We start from the raw sequence: 10,320 nt of genomic DNA on the forward strand, positions 1-10,320 counted from the left end.
GAAGCTGACATGAAGAGGCATGAAGCTGGCATGAAGAGGCAGTGATGAGAGCTTAGGCAAGGATAGTGGGAGGTCAAGAATGGAAGGGGATGGAGAGCAGAGTGATAAGAGTGAGAAAAGCGAGTGGGAGGACCTGAAGGAAAGAAGAGAGATGAAGAAGAGGGGGAAAAAAAGATGAGGGATGCAGAGAGGGGAGAGAAAGGTAAAAGAGGCAGTGGAGTAGAGAAAGAAGAAGGCAAGAAAAGAGGAAAGATGAAGTAAAAGGGGAAAAAAGGAAAATGAAGAAAGATGAATGGAAAATGGGGATAAAAATAGGGGCAGAGGTGGGGGAGAGAGAAGGGAGCATGGAAGAGGAGAACAGTTGGAGGAGTTTGTGGGGGAGGGCTGGAAAGGGATGAGACAGAGGGAGGAAGGGACTTAGTGGCAGAGATGGACAGGGAAACAAAAACAGGAGAGCTACTTCAGCAGTGAACAGTTAGAGCGGTAAAAAAGGGAGCCAGGCTGGCAAATAATCACTATGGAGATGAACTGTTGAACAATCTCAGCAAGGGAGCGGTGTCATTCCACCAGCCTGTCTATGTCCTCTTGAAGTCAATTATAATCCTCCTCACACTTCAGAATACTTCCACATTTCGTGTCATCTGCAGATTTTGAAATTATAGTCTGCACACCCAAGCCTAGGTCATTAACATGGATCAAGAGAAGCATTCATCCTAATGCTGACTCCTGAGGAACCCAACTATATACCTTCCTCCAGTCTAAAAAAAACATTTACCACTACCCTCTGTCCCTGACACTTGGCCAACTCTATAACCATGCTGCCACTGTCCCTTTTATTCTATGGCCTTTAACTTTGCTGATAAGCACTTAATCAAGCAAACTTTGGAAGTTCATGAACACCATATCAATTACATTACTCTCAGCCCTCTCTGTTACCTCATCAAAAACACTCACAATATTCTTTCAACAAATCTGTACTAACTATCCTTAATTAATTCACGCTTGTCCAAGTTACTGTCAGGATTGTTCCTGATTATCCTTTCTAAAAGTTTTCCGCCACTGAGGTTAAACTGACTGGCCTGTAGTTGTTGGGCTTATCCTTTCACACTCCTTTTCCACAAGGGTGCAACACATGCCCACAGAAAGAGGAAAACACGCATTCTGGTGCTTTTTCAACTCCCGATACAACTCTTGAAGATTAGAGTAGTGTGAAGTCCAATGCCTGATGCCAACCCCCCTCAGCCACACATCCTATTTGTTACATAGCCCTCAGTAGCTTCCCAGAGCAGACATTTCCAGAATTTTAGTGTGCAATGGAAGCCAGGGTGTTTCCAGGTTGTGCTCAATTTCCTGGACTTGTCTGTCCTCTTCCACACATGTGACACTGCCACTCACTCATACCCCAAGGATGTTTTTGGCCTTAGTAGTTTTAGAGTGGGAAGATTCATTAAACAAGCCATGGAATTTGTAATGGCTGAATAGAAATTGGGGAATGCCTGATTTACCCAGAAAGCACTGCGGCATTAAGCAATTTAATTCATTGTGTAAAAAATTAAATGCAAACGTTCAATTCCCTTTCGCAAAACAATTTACTTGTTCACATAGCGCACAAAGATATTTTTTGCAACTTTAGCACAAGATATACATTATGAAAATGTCATTATTAGAACTCTAGATGATAGTTAGCATCCAATGAAAGTATTATTTTAAAAGTATCAACACTACTCTATAATTAGAGATGGAAAACTCACAGTCCCATTCGAGTTTTTTCATTTAAGTTCTTCATAATGCATTTCCTGTACTTAGCATGGGTTTTCATTTATTCATCTTCCCATTAAATGTTCACTTATCTACATCACCTCAATGAAAAACATCCACATCTATTTGCCCTGCCTGGGAGCATGAGCGCTATCTTGCCAAATATTTTCCAGCACCTACATTTCCCACTGGTAAGATCCTGTACTTTTGTGCAGAACTATCAGCACAAAGTTTACAATGACTGTGAAGTGGATACAAATAGGGAAATAAAAAACTCAGCAACTATCACAAACTTCCCTCTTTCTAGCCATCCTCTCCTGTGACTGCATTTGGTTAAGTAGGTTTACTATCCACCCTTGTTGAAACTATGCTGCAGTTCTGCCGAAGGGCCATGGAGGCTCGAAACGTTGACTGATTTCTTCTCCGCCGATGCTGCCAGACTTGCTGAGTTTTTCCAGGTAATTCTGTTTTTGTTTTGTTTTACTATCCACCTAACCCATTCCCACAACTCAAGGTCTGCCCGACTACTGGCAGCCTCAGATCATGGCTTCCATTATGGTGAGCATGAAAGTGGGAACTGGTTATAAAGGGAATGAATATGGTGCCATAGTCCACAAGATTACAAACCTCAAACAAAATAAAAGGTCAAGGGTGAATACTATTCATTTCCTTCACTGCAATGAGACTCTTCCAAATACTCAGTTCTCAATTTGCCTGTGTGGTTATAAATGCCTTACAAGTTGCTTATTAGTAACCTTGATTTGCAAAAAAACTATCTTTTTAGCTACTTATCACCAATATTTGTTCTTTTTAGATCCTCACATGCAGCTGGCGCGAGCCAGTACCAGGTCATGTCCCTGGTAAGAGATCACCTCAGGGAAAATCTCTCCTTTAAAATGTTTGAATCTCATGACACTATAACACAAATAGGTTCCCCTATTCTCCTTTCATGCTCTACATAAGTGAATTCACACCTCCGAGATTTCAGATTGTTGTTTCTTTCTTAACCATGGTGAAATGCTCCACATCTAAAGGGTTACTTCAGAATTTCGTTAGGTTTTGCTAGTTTAATATTAATATATATATTAATATATTACAGTGCTGGCCAAGCTGAATATCCAACGGCTCCCCATACACCTGAGATTAAAACCGCTTACGGGGGATGTTATCTGCTACATTTGTTAGTTTAATACAATGGTATCAGTTTTTGGTTAGTTGTTCTCCTTAATACTGTTGGATTTTCAACCTAAATACCCCGTAATGGCTTGAAACAATGGAATAAGTCATCATGTATTTTCTTCAGCAGTTGGACATGATGAATGTTTAAAATGCCTCACAGCTAAATATAAACCAGCACAGTATGAAATTTATTTATCATTTTGTGTCTGCGTAAAAGTGCCTTCTCCACTTCCACTCCATGCTGACTTGGTTTAAATTCATCAGTAGAGTATTTATTTCTTCAGGCTCTGCTCTGGTGACAGAGATTCAGGTGGCCCTGAGAGGCTTGATTTCCCTTCAGGCACTTCTATCTAGTCATTCCTTGCTGCCTGCAACATCCTCCTCCATGTCCACTGAGTCTATAGAAGCAATGATTTTCATCTTAAAATCAAAGAGTTTTGTCAACTTTAAAAGTTAGTTTATACATTCAAAACTACCATCTTTATAGCAGCAGGAGTTACAGGTTGAGAAAAACCCATCAGCACTCTTGGTACTGGCCTGAATACATGAAAAAGACTCCATTCCATCATGGTTCCCCAAAGCTTTTGAGTTTACTGGATTTCCGTTGAGAGTCAACTTCTTCATTTTGTAGTGACCCAATGTTAGCAGTTTACTGTGCTGGCCAAGCTGAATATCCAACGGCTCCCCATATCAGTGCTAAATGCTGAAAATGGCAGGAATATCCTCACAGATTCTCATTGCATCATTGATGATGGAGCATTGACATGTGTGGGAACTCTCTGTACAGCACAACTAACTAATATTATGGCTCTTGCTGGTACCAGCAATGATATTTCAGCCATTACTTCATCAGTTGTTAGGCCTCTTTTATCTCCAGTTCACTATCAAGGAGCTGTGATCAGTGCCTGACAGCACTTATGATCCTTCCAGATGGCGGTCCTTCTTCCTTACCTACTTAACCATGACAGTGCCAGATGGGAAAACTTATCTATACTGTGGCAGTCAGGACAATCAGAAATCCAATTTATTAATTAATGTCCAACTGACATCAAGAAAGCATTTTCATGGTGACCTAGCTTTGGATAGGACAGGGTTACTAGTACCTTTATTCATTTTTTACTTGATGGACTCACAAGTATCACCAACATATGGGGGTGAAATTGGTCTTGAGAGTTTGCATAAGATAATTGTCATCTACATAATCTTTTAAAATGTAAGATTGCTTTGGGCTTAGGATCTTGATTGACAGGAGCATGAAGTGGAGAATTAGGCATGAAGGTCATCACACCCAATTCAGATGGTATGAATGCCAAACATTAACAACAATGGCTGGTAAATTAGGAATTTGGTGAAGGAAGTGCCTTTACCTCTGTGCCAATTCTGCAAACTGTGTTCCCATTGAACAAACTGGTAGTGGGGCCGTGCAATTTCAAGGCTATGGAGTCCAAAAATGTTCAGTAGCATAAATTCATTGGACAATGCTGTTCTTCTGGGGATCGACATAGAAGTTTTGTAATTTAGGAAAATAAATAGATGGAAAATCATGGCTTAAGGCTTTGCAATTTTTCAATATGCCTTCCCAGTCACCACCAGGAAGATAAAAGTGGAAATTCTACCTGCAGAGCCAAATGGATAGGAATGGGAATTTAGGTAGCTGGAAGCTTTGATCAGGGATCCACAGGATCAGTCATCTGTAAAAGATACCTGATGGTGCAACATTTCTGCTGCTACTGATTAACTCAGCTGCACCGTCAACTTCACCTTTGATGTCCTAGTCCCCAGTAAAACCATTACTCTCTCTCGCCAAGGCTGTTCCCCCAGCATGGCCCTCATCTCTGCTCCCTTACATTCAAGGGATGCAGACCTGAAAGGATATGGTGGACAAATGGTTGAGCCATCCACTGCCAGATTTGGCTGGACCATTTAAAACAATCAGGTAAAAGCAAAATACTGAGGATGCTGGAAATCTAGAACAAAAACAAAAATACCTGGAAAAACTCAGCAGGTCTGACAGCATCTGCGGAGAGGGATACAGTTGATATTTCAAGTCCGTATGACCCTTCATCAGAACTAAGACATATAGAAATGAGATGAAATATAAGCTGGTAGAAGGGGTGGGACATGAGAGCTCGATATGGGGCCAGTGATAGGTGGAGGCCAAGAAGAGACTGCTAAAGATGTCATAGACAAAAGGACAAAGGGGTGTTGATGGTGGTGATATTATCTAAAGGATGTGCTAATGGGAACATTAAAGGAAGCAAGCAGGACAAGCTAGTGGCAGATGGCCCTAGTTGGGGTGGGGTGGGGTGGGGGGAAGGGATCAGAATGGGCTAAAAGGTGGAGATGAAACAATAGATCGAAATAAATTTTAAAATAGGAATAAATTTTAAAACAATCAGATCCTGCTCTTGTCTGCTAAAATTGCTAACTAATCCAGGATCATCCAGGAATACAAAGGTAACCCTCGGCTTCCTTTTTCTACTGCAAACCATCTACCTAAACTCCACCAGCCTGCCCTCTTCACCCGCCTCTCTAGCAACAAGTGCGAGGAGCTCATGGACTTCTTTGTCACTAAGATCGAGATAATCCGATCAGCTGCATCTGCCGCACCCCTCTCTTCCACTCGCCCACCTGGCCAAACTTTTTTTACTGCTCCCCCTGCCCTAGCCCTGAACTCGCATCTTTCTCTAGTTTCCCTCCTATCTCTCCACACGCCCTCTCTGAGCTCATCTTGTTCATGAGACCCACCTTCTGTTCCCTCAATCCTATTCTCACTAAACTGCTGATCACCCAGCTTCCCCTGCTGGCTCCCATATTAACCGATTTTCTAAATGACTATCTTACTACAGGTGTTGTCCCTCTTTCCTTTAAATCTGCCATCAACCCCACTCTCCTGAAAATCAATTCTTCACTCCAAAGTCCTTGTAATCAGTGTCTCATCTCAAATCTCCCTTTCCTCTCAAACGTTCTGGAATCTGTTGTCACCTTCCAAATCCATCTTTCCTGGGATATGCTATGCCACTTTGACACAGTGTAAGCTTTCCCTCCTGGCTGTTTTTGGCCTGTCTGCAGCTTTTGACACAGTTGGCCACACCATCCCCCTCCAATGCCTCCCCACTATCGTTTGGCTGGGTGGGACTACTCTCACCTGGTTCCATTCTTGTAGTATAAGGGTCTGGCACATGTAGGGCTAATGTGGGATGGAGTAGAGTACTGCCCACACAGTGATGTAAAACAGCATACAGAAATCTATGCTTTCCACGAGATTGGCAGTGTGAAATGTGTTCACTTCTCTTTGTCTCATTGCGCACATTGTTGTCATTTTCTGGTTTGATAGCATTAAATCATCCAAAGTGTTTGCCAAGATTTGAATTTCTGTCCTATGTAAAATTAGTAACAATTCATTATTGGCCAAGATTGACACAATAGCAGGTGCCAAACTTGGCAACTCTGTGAATTTTAAAAGACATGTATTCACAGACATGGAAGGCATTGAAACTTATTACTGTTAAACTTTCAGAGTACACTGGTTCACTAATTCCATGTGCATGTTTCATTGCCCTGGAGTGCAAGTGGGTTTCACAGATGTTCTACATTGTGGAAACTAAAGGCCCAACAATTGCAGGTCTACCATCATGTCATGACCTCACACTAAAAATAATCCATGGAATAAGTGAGACATCACAAGGCAGATTAACCTCAGAAACTATTCCTATCAAGCCAGTTCATGGCCTAACATGGAAATATTTAGAATGCTTTGACAAAGTTGGCAGTTTCAAGGGAGCTGCAACATTACACTTGCAGGAGAATGCAAATCTGTCCATTGACCCACCACATAAGTGCAGCATCCACATACAAGACAAATTGTAAATTGAACTAGAAAAAATGGAGAAAGACGGAATTATTTGGAAAGTATAAGAGCGCACAGATTGCTGCATCTCAATCACGTACGTCATAAAGAAGGATAGATCATATGCCTCAATCCATACAGTTTAAATGCAACTCTGAAAATTGTTGTAACAAAATACCCACATTAAAGGAGTTAAATCTGAGATTTGCAAGTGCAAAATTCTTCTCAAAGCTTGATGCCAAGCAAGGTTACTGGTCAGTACATCTCACAGAGAAGACCCAAGAGCTTATTACATTTTGTACCCCATTCTGATGCTACTGTTTTCAACAACTTCCTTTTGGGCTATCTGTTAGCCAGGATCTCTTTCAAGCTCACATGGACAGCATTGCATGCGCTGTACCAGGATGTATCTGTATCACAGGTGACATAGCTGTTGTGGGAAGAATGAAGCAAGAACATGAGCATAATCTGCACTTATTGATGCAAGTGTCATGTAATGAAGGATCGGTGTTCAACAGTTTGAAATGCGACATCAACGTGCAGCAGATCAATTTATTTGGTTCTATTTATTCCATTGCTGGCATATGTCCCGATCCAGGTAAAATATAGGATATTAAAGCCTGCCAACTCCTCAAGATAAGGACAATCTTCGAAGATGTTTAAGTCTCTTTAATTTCTTGTCTCCATGCATTCCCAATTTTGCTGAAAAACCTTCATCGCTAAGGGAATTATTGAGAAAGGATGCGCATTCCCTGTGGCACAAGGACCACCAACATCTCTTTGAAGCACCGAAACAGTCATTGTCAGAAGCATCAACATTACAATTTTACAATCCTAATGAGACAACTACCCTGGAGATGGATGCCTAACAAAAAGGATCTTGAGAATGCATACTACAAAAAAGGCAAAACAATTGCATTTGCTTCAAAATCTCTGTCTGCAATGCAATCCAACTATTCCAACATCGAGCGGGAAACATGAGCTTTAGGGCAGAATTTTGCCATCAGTGACCAGGAGGCGGGGCCCGCTCGTCGACGCATAAAATGATGCGGGATGGCGTTGGGCGGAACCCCCGATGGCATCCTGCCCCATTTAAATTTTCAGGAAGGCGGGGGCATAGCCAAATCAGCTGTGCGCCTGCCGACCTGTCAATGGCCAATTGAGGCCATTGACAGGATCATTTAAACAATTAAAGGACCTGCCCGTCCAACCTTAAGGCTGGCGGGCAGGCCAGGAGCCCCGGCGGGCAATAGAAAAAACATGAAACCTCATCCACCGGCGGGATGAGGTTTCATGTAGGGATTTCAAAAGTTTAATAAAGTTTTAGTGTAATTTTTGAACATGTCCTATCTCATGTGACATTGTCACATAAGGGGGACATGTTAAGGATTTAAAAAAATTTCTATTTTTAATCTTTCTAAAAGTGTCAGCGATCTCCCTGAGGCAGCACTTAGCCTCAGGGAGATGTGTGCTCTTTCGTGCGCATGCGCGAAAGAGCGCACTCTCGCTTTTGGGGAATCCCCTCCCGCCCGCACAGGAAGCGCATAGAGCTTCCCGCTGGACGTCACGCTAGGCAGGCCTTAATTGGCCCGCCCACGTAAAATGGCAGCGGGTCCCGCTTCTCCGGTGGGGATCGTCTCCCTGCCCCCGGAGATTGGATCGGGTCCGCCCGCCCGACAGGCAGAAAATTCTGCCCTCAGTGTTTGGAATCATGTAGTTACATGTCTACCTATTTGGCAAAAGCTTTGTGGTAGAGACTGACTACAAGCCACTGGAGATGATTTGCTGAAAACCATTGACCAGTGCACCACCAAGCTTACAATGTCTCTTGATAAAGGTTCAAGGTTACGACTGTGAGGTTAGATACAGGTCGCTTGATGGTCACATCAAATACACTTATCTGATTACCTAACCTAGTGAAAACAGAAGATATGTCCTTGGATCTGTAAGTTGCCTTCATTGACATCTAACGTGAAGATGTTTTCCAAAATAATCTGGTGTGTTTTGCATAACACAAATGCCAGCAGCTACAAGAAGAATCAGCAAATGATTCCACACCACAGAAGTTGTGGAAAACCATCACCAAAGTATGGCTTGATTCGATTCAGCATGTCCACAAACATGTGAGACCATTTTGGCCCTATTGGGACAGGCTAGTCATCTCCCAGGGAGTCATTTTTAAAGGCAGGCAGGTCATCAAACTGGAATATTTGCAACTTGATATTCTTCAACAACTTCATTACTCACACATGGGCGAGGGTTGGATGAGGAGACTTACAAGACAGGCACTCTATTGGCTGGGTATGAACAATGACATTGAAGTTATCGTCAAGAAGTGTGAGCGATGTCAAGAGCATATGCCTAGTCAGCACAAAGTGCCAATGATTCTGCATGAAGTCACTAACTATTCTTGGTTCAAAATCACATCCGACCTCTTTCATTTCCATAGCACTAACTTCATTGTCATCATTGACTGCTTTACCAAGTTCCCCATTATTCAACAATTGCAAATACATCAAGCACAACTGTTGCACGCACTCTAAGGGCAGAATTTACTCCCCATCGGGGGGGATGTTTAAGAGCAGGCACGTGGAGGCATGCCTCCAATCGGCACTTTATGTGTGCAGGCCAATTAAGGCCCGCCCAGCCTGATGTCGCACGGAAGCGCTGTGCGGGCGGGGAGGGTGATCCCCTCAGCTGAATGTGCACAGAAGAGTGCATTCATCTAGCCTCAGGGAGATCGGCTCTACAATAAAATATCTGAAAAATAGAAAAAAAAATTTCCCTGACATGTCCCCTCATGTGACACTGTCACATGAGTTGGGACATGTCCATAACTTTTAAATACACTTTAATTACATTTTTAAAAACCTACTTGAAACCTCATCCCAGCCGTGGATGAGGTTTCATGCTTTTTCTAATGCCCACCAGGGCTCCGGTCTGCTCACCAACCTTAAGGTTGGACGGGCAGGTCCATTAATTAGTTTAATGACTCTGTCAATGGCCTCAATTGGCCATTGACAGGTCGGCGGGCACACACATGATTCTGCTGAGCCCCCGCCTACCTGAAAATTTAAATGGGGCATGGTGACGTCGGGAGTTCCGCCCGACATCATCCCGCGTCATTTTATGCGTCGGCGAGCGGGCCCTGCTCCCGCTCGGAGACCGGGAAATCCTGGCCCAAGTGATATTTTCAGTTTATTTGGTGTGCCTGGGTCATTACGGATTACAGTCCACAAGTTATTGGTATGTCTTTTAAGGATGTATGCAAGAAGTGGAATATCAATTACACTTTTTCCTAGATCAAACGGCCCAGCTGAACGAATGATTCACACGGTAAAATTCCTAATTCTCAAATGCAGACAGACCAAGCAAGATCTGCTCTATGCAGCGTCCAAATGCAGCAAGATCTGGACAATATCCAAGCTTGGGCTGACAAGTGGCAAGTAATATTCACGCCACACAAGTGCCAGGCAATTACCAACTCCAACAAGAGAAAATCTAACTATCGACTCCTGATATTCAATGGTAAC

The sequence above is a fragment of the Cetorhinus maximus genome, chromosome 3 (genome assembly GCF_964194155.1).
Source record: "Cetorhinus maximus chromosome 3, sCetMax3.hap1.1, whole genome shotgun sequence".
NCBI classification, from domain to species: domain Eukaryota; kingdom Metazoa; phylum Chordata; class Chondrichthyes; order Lamniformes; family Cetorhinidae; genus Cetorhinus; species Cetorhinus maximus.